Below are 18,098 nucleotides of genomic sequence, written 5' to 3'. Positions count from 1 at the left end.
CAGTCACTTTGCTCATACTTGCTAGTATTGTGATGCCTACATTCATCAACCCCTTTCCATTAATCATGCTGCCTATAGAAAGATTCTCACAAATAAACCTTTGTGCTTCTTTTTGTGAGATGTTATATGCACTGTTAAAATGAGCATTGGCCAAGTTACTGGCCAATAGTATCTCAGACGTCCACTGGTCTCCCCTGTACTAAGAGCATCTGTGCAATATCAGTAGGGCACTGGGTGGAAAATGCTGACTTTTAATGGCTTCTGCTGCATGTCAGGTAGAGAAACAAAGTTGGGGGGGGGGCATCTTATAGCATTCTGCTAATCTAGCTAAAATAATATTGGAAACAAAATGTTTCCACATCTGCTTACAAATCACCTGAGGGACTAATTTCATAGATTACTGCTGGGGAGCGGGGGTGGAGAGCTGTGTCAATACATCTGCTCATGCTAATGCGCCTGATGCCTTAAATATTTTTGCCTTCTGCTTGTGTAGAAACCAGCGCAAGGGGGCACGAGGGAAACGATCCCTCCTAGCTTTCGCTGGGTGAGCACACAACTGAAAAGCTGCCTTTGCTTGCAAAAGGACAGCTCGGTACAATGATTTCAGCCCTATTCATGATGAGCCCCCAAGTGGCACACTCGCCCCTCTCCCGTACATGGATGCACACGGCATTGAGCATTCACAATATACCCTCCTGGCAAGTGCCTCTGTCTCTTAACTTGTGTCACTGTAGTTTGTTCCTAGGATCCCCTCCCTGCAAGGAAGGGCCTTTCAGCTCTGACCCTACTTCTCATTTCCACATCAGATGCCTACAAACCTTTCCACATCCTGGCCTGAAGACAGTGAGTCCCATTTTGCCCTGGCCCCAGCAGAAACCTGCCTTGCCTTTCTTCATAGCTTTCTTTTAGCTACGGCTTCGCATTCAAGGAAGAGGATTAACAGGGGGAGGACAAGCATCGTGGTAGGGATGAGGGATGACAGAACAAGGAGCAATGGTCTCCAGCTGCAGCAAGAGTATTGGAAATTATGGAAAAAACCTCCCACTAGGAAGGTGCTGAAGTGCTGGAATGGGTTGCACAGGGAGGTGGTGAAATCTCCATCCTTGGAGGTGTTTAAGACCCAGGTAGACAAATCCTTGGCTGGGATGATGTAGTTGGGGTTCATCCTGCTTGGAGCAGGGGGTTGGACTAGATGTGATCCCCTGAGCTCCCTTCCCACCCTCATTGTCTGCGGTGCTATGAACAGGTGAACGTGGGGCTGTTAAAGAAGCAAGGATTTAGCTAGAGCTACCTGGAGATTTTGATCCTGGCAGCCAGAAAGGATCAATCTACTAACAGAAAAACTGAAGAACAAAGAAGGAAAAATCAGAATTTAATTTTTGCAGATATGAGATGTGTGAGCTCACCCAGAGAACCTAGAAAAGAGGTCAATAAGAGAGCCCAGCCCAGATGGACATGGAAAAGCAAACCTTACAGTCACCCTTGAGAAAAGTGACCTTTCCCAGCCTTTCCTCTACCGCGCTAGATCTAGATGGCCATCGCTGGATGGCTACAGCAGGATCCAGCATCCAGAAGATAATTACAAAATGCAGATGGGCTTTCAGATTGTTTTGCCAAACGATCTGGAGAGCCTCTCGGCTGGACAGCATTGGTGGGTCAACGTCAAGCCGTTACCAGTGCTGCTGCGGAAACATGGCCAGCACTAACTCCATCACATGCAGAGCAAGCACTGCCTAGCCACGGCCAGTTTAAGTATTACCAATCGATTCACCCAGACCGAGGTTTATTTTCTGACTGGCAAGAAGCTGATAAAAAGGAAAACACGGCCAACGGATGAGATGCACCGCGGAGTTGGCAGCGGTGGGGCGAGCAGATGCATAAATCAGGACTGTGCGCGGTACCAAAATATGTATTGAGTTTTTACCACCAACAGAAAAAGCGCGGGAGTGGTGGCTGCTCCTCGGGGGGCGCAGCTGGGCCCCGGGAAGAGCGAGCTGCATGTGTAATTCCTGTTACGAAAGTAGGTCCAGAAATCCTTAATGGAAATGAACGCCTCTACATTCAGACTGCTTTTAAACCTGGCTGTGGCAGGCGGCACCAACACGCGCCTGCGCTCTACGGGGCTCCGGTCACACTTGCGTGCTCTGCAGGCACATGAGAGATGGCGTCTCGCCCCAAAGTTTTTAAATAAGACTGGTTCAGAAAGGCCTCGGTAAACCCTGACCCCATGCGGCGCCCAACGTCTAGGGAGACGACGATCCAATTGCTCGTGGGTCCTGGTGCTCATCGGCCAGAGCAAGCAGGGAGCAAACACCAGCACACATTGCTCGCAGCAGCGTTATTCAGAATAGAGATCGCTTCGGGCGAGCTCCCTCACAGACACCCAGTCCAGGAACACGGGGAGCAGCAACGAACAGTAGTTTTTTCCCACATGTATACACTTTGGTTTATACCCATCACCATTTGTTCTACCCTCGCCTCTCCCTTGTTCCACCAATTTCTCCTCCCATCTCAAGCTCCACCTCTGTTTACCGTTTGCTTCATTAGCATGGAATTGCCTATGCGTTTCAGCCATTTACATGTCTTTTTGCTATGTGCACATGTCTAAGACCTTGACTCCTCTTCTTCGCTCAATGGGCAGACTTTGATCAAAACCTGGACGCTTCTGAAGGCTTCTTCACCCGTCACCCTTCACCTTTTTGCATGTGTTCATCTCAGATTCTGCTACCGATTACGTGTTGTTTTCCACATTCCAGCCGGCTTTTCTGTCTCATGTCGTACCATCTGCCACGTTCCTAAAATGTCACCTCACTCGCAGCGCGCAGTCTCACTTGGAAACAGGTGACGCAGTTAAAATGGTTACTTAACATAAAGCAAATGGCTGGCTTGGATATCATTCTGCCTTGTGGTCAGCGGCTTTTGCTAGGCCACAGGTTACAGCCTTGTATTCAGCTGCGAATCCAGCACTCCTCAAAAATCCACATAGTGTTACCCTAACAGGTCTTCCATTGAAATAATTTTCAGCATAAAACAGTGAGTTTCGCTAAACTTAATGTCATGGAAAGGGGCTGCTTCCTGCAGGAAACATCCACATTTGCTGAAAATCCAAATGCCCCATAATCAGCGCCTGGGGGGTGTTGCAGGCTCGTGCTGCTGTTCTCCCCAGTAGACTGGGCTACCTTTCTCGATGTGCCACAGCCAAGGTACAACTCCCAGAAGCATCTGCAAAAGATTTCATTTTGCATTTCTTTCAACACTAAGTTTTCCAATGAAAAAGTGACAGTTTCCTGGAATTTTAGACAAATGGCCATTTTTTTCTTGCATTTTGTTGCTGGTTTCCACAAGAGAAAAGCAAGCTGAAGGAGGGTATGGAAGGAGAGGATTAGTAGCTGTGACGCACACGTAAAAAACAGAGGCAAACACAGAAAGGATGTGGACAGGTTGGAGAGAGTCCAGTGGAGGGCAATGAAAATGGTTGGGTGCTGGGACACATGTGACTGGTGAGGAGAGGCTGAGGGAAATGGGCTGATTGAGTCTGCAGAAGAGAAGACCGAGGGGGATTGAACAGCAGCCTTCACCTCCCTGCAGGGGGGCTGCAAAGAGGATGGAGCTGGGCTGGTCTCAGTGGGGGCAGATGGCAGGACAAGGAGCAATGGGCTCAGGCTGCAGCAAGGGAAGCTAAGGTTGGATATTAGGAAAAACTCACTAGAAGGGCAGTAAAGCACTGGAACAGGTTACCTAGAGAGTTAGTTGGATCTCCATCCTTGGAGGTGTTGAAGACCCAGGTAGACAAAGCCTTGGCTGGGATGACGTAGTTGGGGTGGTCCTGCTTGGAGGAGGGGTTGGACTAGCTGTATCCTCCTGAGCGCCCTTCAACCCTCATTTTCGAGACTTGCCTGAGGTCGCACAGACAGGCTGTAGCAGAGCTGAAGCCGAATACAGAGCTCCCGAGTTCCTTTCTTTGAGGGCCCAATTCAGTAGTTTCTTCAAAACTGGTCACCGGCTCTAAAAGACATAAAAGGTAATACAAAAATCAGAGGAGGCAAAGACAAACCTCGGCTATATAGAAATGTTGTTGTCCTGTAAAACTTTACAGGTTAATATATATCGAGCTAAAGGATGTGTAATTTCTGCTCCTGTCACTGTGCTTATTGCAGCCATCTTCAGTGATGCAAAGTAATTTTAAAATTTAGCAATTACTTCCCCTGGCATTTACTCCAAGCCTGGAAAACAGAAAAACCACTTCATTTCCTTAACAAAAGGCAGCCGAGAGCATTTACCGATGTGCTGTAACACATCTTCAATAATTCAATCTAAATTCTGCCGCCAAAGAAGAGCACAAAGTGCAGCTTTAAGATGCGGTGCAGTTACTTGATTAAAAAAGTTACTTGCTTTCTCCCTGAACTGGCTGATTCACCAGTCCCAGCAACCTGCGGTAGGTCTGAAAGGCTCCGTTCGCACCCCGGGTCCGATACAGCTCCCCCGGGCTGCTCGGGCTGATACAGAGCCTGCATGCTTTCAACCTGCGGGTGCCAACTACTCAGACAGGCAGACTCCGGGCACGGGCACCCGAGCGCATGCTGCCCACGCGAGTCCAGCCTCAGAAATTCCCCAGGGAGGTTGCTCCGGGATCTTCTGTTGGGCAATTGAGAGAAGCCCAGAAAAACCTCCTTGGGGAAGCTGTGGGTCTGGTGGGCATTACTGCACTTGGGGAGGATACATCCAGCCCTACTCTCCCGCTGGTACGGTACAGGTGAGCCTTCTGCCTGCTACCCCGACTTGGCAGGAGAGCTGAGCTGCACTGCCTCTCCAAAATGGGTGGAAAGTCATCCCCCCCCCCTTTCTTTTTTTTAAGAGAAGCATTAAAAAAAAACCCAAAAAACAAACAAACAAACAAAAAAACCCAGCAGTGTCAAGCAACGCAGGATTGATAATATCTCCTGATACATAATGAAATACAATAATTGATGCTAACCGGGATTGATGTGATGAAGCACTAATGATATATTTTCAGCTGATCAGAATAAGAAACCTGCAGAGGTTTGCTCAGATGCCTTTTCACAGGGAAAACAACTCATCCACATTGACACTTCACAGAGACGTGCTTTGATTTTGACAAAAGCGCGTTTCCCCCAGAAAACTGCTTCGCTGACAGTGATTTAGCCAGTTCCACTTCCAACCGTATTCTCCTTCTTCCCTCCCTCCCTGGAGTTTTCTTCTCTTGGCTGGCCACTACCTCAGCTGCATTTCATAGACATTAGGGCTGGAAGAGACGTCGTGAGACCATCAGGTCCAAGTTTCTAGGGGTCCCCTTAAGATGCACCCCTTCCCTGGCTGACATGGTGTCTGCTTTGAAATCCTACCATATGCAAGGATGCAGCTGTGCACCGAAAGGTGCCAAACAAGCATCAAAGACCTGCACTGGAAACAGCCTCTCTGAGCGCTGCCCTTATGGGAAGAGGCACGTGGGGGGCGAGCTCCTGACCGGCCTGGGAGGTTCACGCTGCAAGGAGAAGCCTGCAGACAATGAAAGTAGTAGTATGAGTGGGAGGAAACGGAGAGAAGCTGTGAAGAGCACTGAAGCAAAGGTGCGCTGGGGAACATGAGCCAACAGCAACAGGACCAATTTGCATTTCTGCGCTTTAGACTTCCAAATATCTAGGATGTGATTGAGCAGCGACACCCTGGAAACACCTCGCTGAGCAGAAATGTCTTACTCTTCAAAGTCCAACCTTTGACAAGCACGTGCATCAGTTCAGGCTGTGTCTGACAGAAGAGACTTTTCCATGATTTAGAAAATGGAGCAGTGAAGTGCTGAGGATTATTTAATGGGAGCTACAATGAGCCACTGGGCTGAATGATGCATTTCAGCCTCTATGGAGCAGACAGAAGTGCAGCTCCCAGCTGTAACTTGGGTCCAGGAAGGGCTGGGAGCCTGGACCCAGGTCCCCATAGCAATGGCCAGGTCTGGGGGGGGGGGGAAGGCTCCAATACACCCACTCCACACTCCTGGAGGGGGCCAAAAAAAGGCCAAACTGAATTCCCTCCACTCCCTTTCCCCATTCGGAAAACCGCCACAGGCTGGGATCTCCGCAGACACAAGTTACAGAAGAGGCTACATTTTGAAACACCTTTATCTGATACCTCATGCAATGAGAAGTCAGTTTTTCACCGAATTGGCCGTTTTTTTAAAACTGTTTGCAGCCACGCACTTGTGTTTGGTCACAGCTCTGAACTGCCTTCTGTGGACCAATTGAGCAACAATTGTCACTTCTGTCTGCACCCTTAGTCATCCAGGAATGGGGAGGCGCAGACGCTGCCCCTTTGTTAGAAGTAATTTATTCTCCTGGCTAAGGAAAGCAGCAAGTGATACCCCAGTGTTTTCCTGCTCCTGCCTGGGCTGAAGCCAGCTCTGTTCATTCCTCTGGGCCGTGGAGTCTGGAGCGGCCAGACAAGAGCAGGGAGGAGATTCACACTGCCTCTGGATGGCTGATGCATCTCTAAATGTGTCAGATGTCACCGGCGCTCTGATAACAAGACTACAGCAGTTTTAAAGCAGATTTTTAAACAAGTCATCTCCTCTCCACTGATAAATTATCAGGCAAAAACGATGGTCTGAAATTAGCTATTCTTTTAAAAAAGGATCATCATACATAGATTGGAAATCATCTCTGTCATTGTCAGACAAATCATGGAAACACTTAATGACTTTCAAGGTCAGAACATTGCACAGTTTGCTGAGTGCAGGATTCCTGCTTTGGGAAAAGCTATTTGAAAAAATCATAAAGAAAAAAAAAAACATTGTAGACATCTTATTGTCAGTTTAAAAAGGCATTAAATTAAGTTCAGCAGAGGAGATCATTAAAATTTATGCAGCCTAAAATGCAAATCAGTATACTTGTAACTGTTATGCCATAAACCTTTACAACAGTTTAAGTAACTTTTAAAAGTATGGATTTGATGAAACATACACCTCTGCTTTGGCCCTTTGGAAAGTTTCATCTTACAAAATAGGAATGGATTCTCATTCAGAAGGACACACAGTAATTTAATCTAGTGATTTCTCATTTTTTTCCTACTGAGAAGCAGAGTTTGGCCAAAAGGAAAGAAAGGGGGGGAGGGTTTCAAAGGGAAATTTCACAGCGAAAAGAAAATAAACTTTTCCTCTTTGGTTTCATTTTGCATGAAATTTCCAATTTGGTTCTAGAAGATAGAAACATTTTTGAAATCTTGAATGTCTATTTTCCCCCCCATTAATGAAGTCTACAGGATGAATAATACCCTGGGGTGCCTTCTGCCTCTCACCACTTGCTCCTTTCTGTTTGGAGCAGTCCTGGGAGGAGCTGGATGCCGACCAACTCCAATGGTGCTGCAACTTCAACCAAGCGGCTGCCTGTTTTCAAGTAAAGCATCTTGCCCTTGAAGCAAAGAAGAGAGCGCAGAGGAAGGAAAAAGAGGGAATCTTCTCGCATCGGATATGTTCTTTCTAGCATCGTTCTGTCCCTAGAGAAGTTTCTCTAAACTTGTAAACTTGCTCACAGCCGCAACCTATTGGTGGAAAAGGTGAATCCAAAACCGTTAAAGTCAATACAGAGGAAGGACAAGAGGGAATCCCAGCCTGCTCGCCCCCACGGAGAGACCTGCATCTTCTGTAAAAGAGCTGTGGCACAAGGACTGGACTCTTAAGTCACTTCAGGACCCATCAACGAGTCCTAGTATCATCCTCCAACTGAGGACTTGCCAACAACAACTTACATAGCCTTCAAGGCCTGGTAAGCCACGTAGGACCTTGCTCTCAGTCTCGTGGCATCGAGCCCAGAGTTACGGCTCCCATATAAAGGGACTTCCCAGCCTGAGCCCAGGAGGAAGCATTTAACCCAGGCTATGACTATTAAAGGGGCATCTCAAACCTGCAGCCCTATGCTGAAGATCAGCTGTGGCCAGCGAGGCACAACAGACCCTCGCATGCCAGCGTGACACTGGAGTCGGTGCGCTGTGCGAGCTGGGGCGGGCAGAGTCTGGCCCCACGCCTCCAGCAGGAATCCCAGAGCCAGGCTGCTGCCCCGACCCCGCTTTGGGCATGCCAGCAGCCAGGCCAGCGGTACCCACCCTAGCAGGACTCCCTCTTCAGCTTAGCCCTTCTCTTTGCCCATTGCATTTTTAGGATGCCATCCCCAAGCATCACCCCCCAAGCACCTGCACCCACTGCCCCTTCATCCACATCACTCACAGGAGACCCACCCGGTAAAGGCATTGCAGCATCTCTCGCAAACCATGACTCTACACCAAGACTGAGTTGCTCTGCCCTCACGGGAATTCAGTCTTTTCAAGGTGCTCATAGCAGGTTCAGGGATTTTTCTTGGCTCAAATAGTCTTTGGCTTCACACAGTCCTTTATTTTCCTGGGCACACTTGCCTCTCAGGAACATCCTAGACACAAACCAACACTCAATACCGTAACATAACATAGTCCACACAGGGCTCACCCGCAGTCCTGCAATCTCTGCCTAGTGCCTTCAGCTGGGCTGCGATCCCTGCCAGCCGGCAGCCCCTGCCGTTGAGCATCTAGAGGTGGCTGCAGCGGTGTTACACATGCACAAGATAAAGAGACAGTCTCCAGACAGATACCACTAGCTGCACTGTTTCCTCCATCTCCTATGAGATCGGAAGGAGGCTTAATGTCTAAAGATTTGTGTATTATAAATGGACCTGTAGCAGGACTGAGCCCCAGGGGTGGCTGTGATGCCCCTGGGTGTCCATGAGGCTCCCTGGGTCCCCTTCCTTTTCCCTCACCAGCCAAACCTTGGTATAAGGTGGTTGATGAAAATGGAGGCTGCCCCAGGGTCCATCCTTTTTGGCCAGCCAGTCCCTCCCAGGCTCCATTGGTCCCAAACCAGCCTCTCGAGCACTAAGTTGGCACTCTTGCCCTACCTGTGCTTCTCAGGGCACCTGCTGCCTTAAGGGCTATTCATAATCTCTGACCTCCCCTTTAGCTAAGTCCATGCTTTGCAGATGGGCATCACTTCATTGGGACATTTTGCCCCTTTCCCAATTTCAGGCCACTTCAGGCCTCTATGCCTTTGTTGGGGCTTTGCTCTTCCAACCTTCACCTCTTTCCTCTCACGGTTCCCTTAGCCTAGTGCTGGACCTGGCTTTGGGGCTTCACCCCTGATCTTGCCTTCTCCAGCTTTGCCCCTCTTGGGCTTCAGGTCGCTGGCCCTGATCTTGCCCCTCTTGGGCTCCCAGCTTCATATCACCATGCTTTGCCCCCTTCACTGCCGCTTGCAAAGCATTGCCCCTGGCAGGGCTCAAAACACTGGCACTATGTGACCTCCTTCCTCCCCTGATAGTCACTCCTGGTCCACCAGTGGTATAATTAGCACAACAAAATGCAAGCCCCCAGCCTTAACTCAAACTACCCACACTCCAGGTCTGAACATACACCAGGTTATCTGACCGTAACTAAAGCTAACCCCCTCCCAGGCTATAGCTCCCTGCAAGCCCTCAGCCCTAGCTGTTGCTCCGGTGGCAGCTCAGGAATCAGTCAGTCTGACTGTCTGTCCTCAGGCACTAGCCTTATGTGTCTCTCAAGTCCCATCCCTTCCTGCCAGGTGACTGCAGCCCCCCCAGGGGTTTCCACTTAGGCTTGATGGCTAGCCTGCCTTCGTCTGCAATTATCTGCAATTATCCCTTCAAAGTCACAGGAGCCCCTGTCTCCCTGATACAGGATCCAAAGAGCAGACCATTGACTGCAGCTTTCTGAGCAATATGGACACTGACACAGAGGATCTTAGAGCAGGCGGGTGTTACTGCCGGGCTCACAGACATGTCAGTGCTGTGCCTGGAGCAGGAGGAGACAGGGACTGTGAAGAAAACCCATGGTAGCACGGAAACAAATGCCACTGTACTCTGACTTGTGAAGCATTACAGGGAAGCTTATTCCTTTTGGAGAAATCTGCTTTAATGAGCAGGGCCCTGAACATCCCACCGCTGTGAGGGGAAGCCCGCTGATTCAGGGAAACATCTCAGACGTACCAAGGAGAAAGCACACGGCAGCAAAGAGGAGGTTTTCCCAGCCTCGTTGCAAACCTGGACTCATGCCTTTGCAGACAGAGGAATGCTGCAGGTGATATTTTCAGAGCCGGCTGGGCTAGGAGTGCATGAGCCACTGGTCACATCCCCCCGGCATGGAGAGACCGTGGGGAAGGATGGGTTTGCTCTCAGGACCCTGAATCTGGATTCAGGGCTTTGCACTTCTGGCTGTGCCATGGACCACTTCGGGCAAGCCCAGGGAGGCCAGCTTCTGAACAGCGTTCAGCTCCCGCTCCGATGCGGATGGATGAGTTGTTAAAGAACTCGGCATCGTGGGGCTGAATGTGGTGTGCCGTCGCTCTGCCGTTTTTTGCCTTATCTAAGCTCCCCAAACATATGCACAATTTGGCACTTAGATCAATCTAACCACGGTCTGTGCATACCTTCATTGCCAAGGTCTTAGTGAGACCTCCTTCCCCTTCCCTGTCTAGAGGCCACTTGCTCATCTTCTCTACACCAGTGTGCCCCAGCTAAGAGGCGGACAGCACATGCTCAGCCTCCATACTGGGAGGTCATGAAGAGACGGTGTCCCCTAGGCAGGGCAATCCTCCGGATGCCGTGCCAGGTTCGGGGTGTAGGCCACACACTCTGGCCTTTTGTGTTGGCTGGTCTGTAAGTTCACACCCCGTATTACAAACAGCCTGGAGGTTACTGCCTTGGCACCTTCCAAATGAGGCTGACAAGCCTCCCAAGCCTTCAGCTTTCAGACCCACGTCCTTCCTGGACACTCTTCCTACCAACTGCCGCATATTAGGGGCTGAGAATGATGATTAAAGGGCTGGAGAGGCAGGGAGTGCAAAATGCAAACAACTCCTTGTACAAAGCAAAGACTGCGCCCAGGATTTAGGCTTGCTGGGGCTTTTAGTGATGTCCCACAGACACGGCTGCCTGTGCAGCGATGACTACCGGCTACAGAAATTCACAGGTGTTGAGTTAGCTACAGGAGGGCCCAAGCAGAGCCACAAGCTGATGTCAGCTGTGTGAAGGAAGCTGTACCACGTTATTAGAAAAGCATGCAGCACACTTCCTGTGAACATCCCACGTGACAAACATCCTACAAAGGGAAAAGCTGCAGGTATCATGCACGTTGGCTGGGGAAAAGACTCATTCAAAAGCTAGGGAGGAGGAATTCATAATGTGGTTCCCCACAAAAAAACTATGAAGGGTAAGACAGAAAATAGCTGGGCAAGTCTTTTGGCAAACTTTCACCAGGGATGGAAACTATTCAGGGATTCAGCTCGCATTTGACCAATAGCTTCACACACAGAGACAACAGTTTGTTTCTTTGTGCAAGAATCAAAATGTTTTGTTTTGACAGTTTTCCAGTACCTGCCAAAACTCTGCGTGCATACAAATTCCCTGGAACGGAGATTTCACTTTGTGGGATAATCACTGCAGCGTGATTTACTCCACTCAAGTCCAAAAACTCAGTAGGCGTGTCTACATGAGATGCTTTACTGTGCATCAGACTAATTTACTACACAGTAAAGTGTCACCGTCTACACATGCACAGCAATTAGGGTGCAGTAGACTAACTTACTGTACTGCCAGATAGTCCCGTCAGATACAAATGGTATGCAGCAGTGCAGTAAATGACTGTGCTTAAATGCACATGTAGACAATGACATCAGGATTAGTTTACTCTGGCTCAAATTGAGCTGAAGTGTATTCAGTCACATGAATTGCATGTGTAGATTCACCCAGTCTCTTTTGGAAATTAAGAAAATAGAACAAATCATTAAAATATTAAACAACAGTCTAGCGTGCAGTAAAGGTTACAAGTGGATGTAGTATGCCTTTCTGTTGGAATCCCATCATAACCAAGCAATTACTTAAGTACCATGTGTCCTGATTTTCACACTACTGGTTCTTATTCAAGAAACTCTTAAAAACGAGGAAGCTGCATAAGACAGACAATACAGTAAAGCCCCGGCAAAATTTTGACTTCTGCAACTGGCAATAGATATGAGAGATTCTCCCTGCAAAAAAGCAAATTAATTTATAAGCTAATACGTGAAAATATAAAAGTATTAAAGCAGCTCTGAAGATTGGAACTGCTCTTATATTTGCATAAGCAGCATCCTACCATTGACATTAATATTAATGTATTATTAATATGATTATGATGAATATGATGGGTTTTTTTCTCCTTAATATATTCATCCCCAGGTATATTTGCACATCAGTTACCATATATTCAGTATTTAGATATAGATTAAGAGGAACTTCAGAAATATTTATTCAGTAAGTGCTAGAGCAGTACATTGCTGTGCAAGGTATTTGATGCACTTTTGAAAGTTGTGATGGGCAGGAAGTAACTTTATGGGAACTAACAGTATTCCGGCTCATCTTGTGGTGCAGGATACAAGTTCAGGGCACCAGGGTTCAAGATAGAAATGTTCCCCCCTGCCGCCCCTGTGGATTACTGCTCACCCCCTTTAAGTGTTAGTGGGAGCAGTGGGCTATTCGCAAGTGGAGCCATTTCCTCCTAGCATCACTAAACAAGGTAAAAATGCCTGAAGCAACATTGGGAACACTGTTCACCATGATAACTATCGTCTCAACTTGCTGCTCACAAACAAGGAAGAATTGGCTGAGAATGTAAAGGTGGGAGATACTAAAAGAGGAAAGGAAGGAAAGCAGAACAGCAAAATAAAGCCCAAACAAGAAAGAGGACTTCAGCAAACACAGGAAACTGGTGTGCAGGGTCCTCTGGGAGGCAAGTTTGGGGAGAAGGAGTCCAGGCAACCTGGCTCTACTTTAAGGAGGATCTTTTGAGGGCACATCCATCCAATAGGATGGAAGAATGGGGAACAGGAGACCAGCCTGGCTCGACAACAATCCTTCAATGAGACGAAATCCAAAAAGGAATCCCACAAAAAGTGGAAACTTGGTCGTCCTACTAGGGAAGAGAATAAGACTATCTTATGGGCATGCAGGGAAAACATCAGGAAGGCTAGAACATGATTTAAAGGGATCCTACAAGTATGTCAGAAGTAAGAGAAAGGCCAAGAAATGAGTATGTCCCTTTCACAATGCGGAAGGCCACCTACTTATGGATGATGCAGAGAAGCTAGAGTATTTAATGCCATTTTTACTTTAGCAATCACCAGCCAGCTACCAGATGACAAGCACAAATGGCAGCAAAAATGGCAAAGGCAAGTCATGAATAGTCATGAATGGCTCAAGGTCTACTTAGGAGGAGGTACCAAGTAGGATTCTACGGGGTCCGTCCTGGGCCTGGAACTGTTCATTGATTAGGGTGCTGGTACTGAAAGTACAATTGTCAAACCTGCAGTTTACACCAAGTTGGGTGGATTGGCAGCCATGCTGGAAGGCAGCGCTAGGAACTAGGATGGCCTGGGAAAAGGTCCACACAAATGAACCGGGTGAACCTCACCAAGTCCTATACTTGTGGTGGAATAATTGTATGCACAAATATAGACTGGGGAATGACTGGCTAAACTTCAGTACTGCAGAGATGGGCCTTGGGGGGCACAGCAGACCATTAAGTCAATATAGGCCAACAGTATACCCAAATTTCAGGGCGGGGGGAAGAAAAAACACCTATACTGGGTTGTTCTAAAAGAAGTGTCTCTGGCAAATCAGGGGAAGTGATTCTTCCACTCTTCACCATCGGTGAGGCCTCACCTGGAGCACTGTGTCCAGTTTTGAGTTTCACGCTTCAAGAAAGATGTGCACAAATTGGAAAGAGTCCAAGGCAGAACAAGAAAAATGATTAGGGCCTGGGAAACACGAGTTATGAAGAAAGAACTCGGGTTATTTAGTCTGGAGAAGAGAAGATCGAAGAGGGGCTTGAAAGCAGCCTTCAGATACCTGAGGGGCGATTATGGAGTAGATGAAGATGGGCTAGTCTCTGTGAGCAGACGAGATGGGTCTAGGAACAGCGATCTCAAGCTTCAGCAGAGGAAGTTCATGCTGGAGATTTGCATGACCTTATGAGTAGCTTGGGTCTAAATGCAAGATCTGTCGCAACTTCCCCAAATACAGGGCAGGGCTTTCACTAAAAATTCTGACAAATTCAGGACCTGCAAATATATATATTTTTGGTGACCTTATTGAAAGGAAAGACTTCCTGCAGAATTTCCAGTTCATAAGAAATGTAGATATTTCACCTTTGGTTCTAGTTTGCGACCAAGATGGATTTCATCACGTCGGCACTTTCTGCAACAATGGACAGAATTTCTCTTTGCCAACCACCCCGACGCCTTTTTGGAGAAACGGCGCTGTGCTGTCTGCTTGTCCGTCTGCGAGTGAAACAAACACCATCAAATGGCACTGCCATCCCCAGTGACTCTTCATGTGGATGAAGGCAGCTTGTTGAGCTCTTGGGCTTCGTGATGTGAGACAAAGGAAAATGCATCAAGCATGCAGTATCAATCAGATCAGCATGAAGCAGCCACAAGCGTGGCTGGGGACCAGTTGTCATTGCTTCTCGCATCGGATGTGTTCTTTCTAGCATCGTTCTGTCCCTAGAGAAGTTTCTCTAAACTTGTAAACTTGCTCACAGCTGCAACCTATTGGTGGAAAAGGCAAATCCAAAACCATTAAAGTCAATACAAGGTGTGTGTTGGAGCCCAGCAGTTTCTGTTTATGAGGAAGATGTTAGTAGGCACATGAAACTTGGGTTCAGTCTTCACGAAGAACGGCATGAACAGCATTTGCTTTCCTGCACCTATAACTCATACGGACAAACCACCAGTCAACATCAGCTCTGCAATATCTCATCCAGACCATGGGAGTCCAGCACACTGAGGACTTCTGCTCAGGTTCAAATAAATATATATAAAATTAATTCCAGGATGGCTGAGGGCTTGTGTCATAAAGAATACCAGGCTGAATGATCACAAACAGTCATTGAAGCCCAAAGAACATGCAAACTGATGCTAGTCTGCTGTCAAGTGAAGAACATCCCTCCTTCCAAGGGACAGAGCATTGTATTTTAAAGCAAATTACATGTACTAAATCTAGCAGTTTGGCAAACACCTAGCAAACCTTGACTCAAAGCATATGCATACATCCACACTTCAAGAATATTATAATCATAAAGCTTTTGATCCTCTTTGGAATGAAGCGATTATGATACTTTGGGTTGAATGCATTGAACAGGAAGCAGCTTTCACCTTCAGGAATACCAGTCCAGTTTATGGTATCCTTTCTCCTCATACGTATGCATACAGTATGTGTTTCTGTACAAGATGTACTTGTGTGTGTATAAAGCCAGAGAGAAAATACACCCATTTCTGCAATTAAAAAGTACAATGTAATTAACTAAAAACAAATCTATGCAATCTGCCCAGCATTTTTCTCTTCAGACAGCCAAAAAAAGTCAATCTGCCTTCTTTTTAAATGTGTAATAGATTTAATACTGCTCAATTCAAATTCCTAACACAACCCTGTTTTGTGATTTTTTTTAATCTTTCTGTGCCTGTTGGCAGTCTGCTACTAAACTCTCCCCAAAGATGCCAGAATAAAAGCATTTTAAAGGCATTATTAACGTGCATGTTTTCCTTTTTCATTCCTTTTCTAACCTTGTCTGTTCTAGATTCAAGCAGTTTCCTAATGAACTTGGAAATTAATGCATAGATGCAGTCCCAGGCTTGTGCTTGCACGCTGCAGTAATTCTGCTGTTTGATGTCTAGAAGTCTCTGAAATAAATGCCAGGTGGACCTGCAAGGGAAACGATTTTCAGACAGCTTCTGTAATTTGTAGTAGGTTCAGGGAGCCTGGTTCATTTTGCCATACCAAGGCAGGCATTTCAAATCGACTGCACCTGGGCAAAGTTGTCAAGGGGGTGGGGGTGGTGAAGTGCATTGCCTTCTTCTCCAAACTTTTGTCCTACAAGGATATACAAAGCATTTCTCCTTTTCGAGCCTTGGGAATAGCGTAAGGCCTGAAAAGCTAGACATAACAGACTATTTGCAAAGGTGACACCTGTCTGGATGGTACGTGAGGTTCACAGCGCCGGTCCCACGGGCTCCTTACTTAATTCCTGTGCTGAAGGTATTGCAAGAAGACTTCGCCCTGCCGAAAATCGGTTCTCTTTAGCTTTATCTCACACGAGCTATGCGCCCCTTCCCACATGCAAGGAGAAGCTGTGCCCGTTTGCTGCTTGGTTAAGAGGGGCTGCTGACTCTAGACACTCCCCAACCACGAATCCTGCCTGGCTGCAATGATCCGGCATCTGGCAGCCCTGAAGAAACAACATCCTCCCTCGAACGGCCCACCGGACTGACTCTGCACTACAGCTCCTTTACGTGACCCTGTCCTCAGTGGCAAGGATACGATTTGCCCGTCACGTGCTGATTAGCACAGTTGGCATTACCTCCAGATCAGTGTAGGAAGTCCCAGGAAGCCAGGCCAGAAAATGCGACTTCTGCTCACCCACGAAAGTCAGAAACTTCCCCTCCTTTGAAGTGCCTATCACCAGGTTCCAGCAGCTTCCCTGCTCCCACGGAGAATATTAAATAATCCAGCCAATTGGACACAGCTGTGAGAGTATAATAAAAAGTTGATGATTTCTAGGCTTCTCGGTCTCTCTGGAGTTTTCGGCTGTTTTATTCTTTTCTGTAATTGAACTGTTTGTGCGTCTGGGCTTGGGTCATTTCAATTTACTTTTCAGCACTGGCGCTTCGTGCGGCTGCACATGCCTTGCCTGCAGTTTCGCAGCTCCCCCCTTCCCGGGTGGCTATCTTCGTTGTCCTCACGGAGACCCTAACTCATTCACAACAGTTTATAAGAAGGGACCAAAAATGGCAAACCTTTAGGTTGTTTTCTTCTGGTCTCCTCTCCGAATGCAAAGATCACACCCCCTGTTTTCCCCCTACATTTCACAAATTATCTTGTCGGTTTACTGTAGCTTTAGCAAACAGCCCTTCATTCTGCAAATATTTAGAGAAATATTTTCAGCTTTTCTTACATGTTTGGAAGAGGCCACAGGTGTGAATGACGCTTCCTAGCAAAGTAAAACCCAGCCATAGCGCAGAACAGTTTATAAGTCAAGTTAGGATGGTTACCTGGGTGGGGGGGAAGTCCAGGCAGAGGAGTGGCAAGATAAGAGGGACATCTAACAGATGGAAGTGACTCAAAAGGACTTGCATTCAGATGTTCAATAAGGCAGGAGGAGGAAGCAGGCAGCTGAGATTTTCAAAGCAGTCCAGGGGATTCAGACTCAGCTGAGAAGCATAATTTTCTACTAAAGCTACAAGTACATAAAAGGAACCGCCGCAGCAGTCCTCAGCTCCAAAGTCACCTGCATTTACACCTGGGAAGAGCTGAGCAAAACCTGAAAGAAACATTAAATTGTTTGGGGTTGGGTTTTTTTGCAACATCTGGTGCAAAGCTTTTATGGCTCCAAAGGAAGCCGGTGTAATCCTGATGCGCGTGTCTCAAGTCCCCTCGCGAAAGGTAGTGCAGCATCGCGCCCGAGGACGAGCTCCCCTGGAGAAGGACGTGCTGGCTGGCAGAGGGAGCCTCTCCTCTGTGCCCGCCGCTGGAAACTCAGCAACTTTCTCTGGGGATCAGAAGCAGAGTGTCAAACCAACACCGGTTGGTGCCCAGCAAAAGGTACCTACAAGGGTTGAATGGGAAATGCCAAACTGAAAATGGGAACAGTCATTTATAGCAACTCTCCTTGTCTGAAGAACATTTCAAAGTAACTTTGGTTTGAGGTTTTTTTGGTTTCAAAATATCAAAATGATACTTTTCTCTCCATTTTGATCTTCCAAGGGTGGGGACCAGAAGAGAATTAGTCATCCTGGACTTTTTATTTTTTCTTTTTAAACTGAGCAAAACGTCTACACTCTGTCCAGCACGTTGTGCGCGCGTTCCCCAACGCAAAGCGTGCAAACCCCAGTAGGTCTTGGCTTTCCCTTCAGTCTAGAAAAGCAGCCAGGGCCTCTCCGCGCTCCGAGGCAGCCAGGGAAGCAATGCGGCCGCAGCAACCGGGCGCGTTGGGTCTCTTCATCGTCACCTAACTCTGCAGAT

The 18,098-nt window shown here is 47.6% G+C and overlaps 1 long non-coding RNA gene across 1 annotated transcript; it reads right to left on the bottom strand.

The window, feature by feature from the left end:
- Window positions 1-1,400: 1,400 nt before the first annotated feature.
- Window positions 1,401-16,760, bottom strand: LOC149872435 (uncharacterized). The gene is made up of 3 exons (XR_016440624.1): window positions 16,438-16,760; window positions 3,739-4,005; window positions 1,401-3,222 (listed from the first exon to the last, which is right to left on the bottom strand). It is a non-coding gene; the product is annotated as an uncharacterized LOC149872435 (long non-coding RNA).
- Window positions 16,761-18,098: the final 1,338 nt, after the last annotated feature.

This window comes from Crocodylus siamensis, chromosome 2, assembly GCF_052110815.1.
Source record: "Crocodylus siamensis isolate JL-2025a chromosome 2, ASM5211081v1, whole genome shotgun sequence".
NCBI lineage: Eukaryota > Metazoa > Chordata > Crocodylia > Crocodylidae > Crocodylus > Crocodylus siamensis.
This window is presented reverse-complemented; position numbering and strand designations above follow the sequence as displayed.